General features: G+C 57.3%; 1 pseudogene; it reads left to right on the top strand.

The window, feature by feature from the left end:
* The first annotated feature begins 99 nt into the window (after positions 1-99).
* Positions 100-1,179, top strand: part of LOC103602357 — a 2,952-nt pseudogene continuing 1,872 nt past the window's right edge.

The raw sequence follows: 1,179 nt of genomic DNA, 5'->3' as shown, positions 1-1,179 counted from the left end.
GGTCCCGCCGAGACAATCGCCCGGACGGCTTTTACCCGGTTTCATTTTCCGTTTAGAAATCGCGGCCCTTGGTCGGGGGCGGGGCTGACCGCGGGGGCGAGGCCAGGGTCTCACACCCTCCAGAGGATGTACGGCTGCGACGTGGGACCGGACGGGCGCCTCCTCCGCGGGTACAGTCAGGTGTCCTACGACGGCGCCTATTACATCTCCTTGAACGAGGACCTGCGCTCCTGGACCGCGGCGGACACGGCGGCTCAGATAACCCGGCGCAAGTGGGAGGCGGCCGGTGAGGCGGAGCAAGAGCGGGCCTACCTGGAGGGCAGGTGCGTGGAGTGGCTCCGCAGATACCTGGAGACCGGGAAGGAGACGCTGCAGCGCGCAGGTGCGAGGGGACGCGGGGCAGCTCCCATCTCCTGACATGTCCCCGATGGCCTCCCACACGGAGGGGAGGGAAATGGGATCCTCGTTAGAATATCGCCCTCCCTGTGATCAAGAGGGGAAGAATCCTCACGGGTTTCCAGACCTGGTATGGACAGTGACTCTGAGGGCACTTAAGGGATGAGTCTTTCCAAGGCTGGAGGGGAAGACAGTCTCTGAAATACTGATCAGCGGTTCCCTTTGACCCCTGCGACAGCCTTGGGCACCTTGACTTTCTCAGATCTTGTTCTCTGCTTCACACTCAGTATGTTTGGAGGTCTGATCCCGGCTTTTCTTACTCTCGGCCTCCTCCCAGGTCAGGACCAGAAGTCCCTATTCTCTCCCTCAGACACCTGGAGCCTCCTGCCTTGGAGTTCTCTCTTAGTCTAGAACTTTCCAAGGAATGGGATACCCTGAGTCTAGAACTTTCCAAGGAATGGGACATTAACCCATATGTCTGTGTCCAGTCTGATGTCTGGGTTTTGTGCTCTCTCCCACACCCCAAATTGTCCTGTCCGTTCTCAATACAGTAACATGAGTGCTGCTTCAGTGGCCCATGGGAAATAATGCAATCTGGGTTTTGTGCTCTCTCCCACACCCCAAATTGTCCTGTCCGTTCTCAATACAGTAACATGAGTGCTGCTTCAGTGGCCCATGGGAAGTAATGCAAAGTGTCTGAGTTTCCTGATTTTTCTCCTCAGATCCCCCAAAGACACACATGACCCATCACCCCATCTCTGACAGTGAGGCCACCCTCAGGTG

This window comes from Galeopterus variegatus, unplaced genomic scaffold, assembly GCF_000696425.1.
Source record: "Galeopterus variegatus unplaced genomic scaffold, G_variegatus-3.0.2 Scaffold4105, whole genome shotgun sequence".
NCBI lineage: Eukaryota > Metazoa > Chordata > Mammalia > Dermoptera > Cynocephalidae > Galeopterus > Galeopterus variegatus.
Note: the sequence above shows the minus strand (reverse complement) of the source record. Positions and strands in the feature narration are given on the sequence as shown.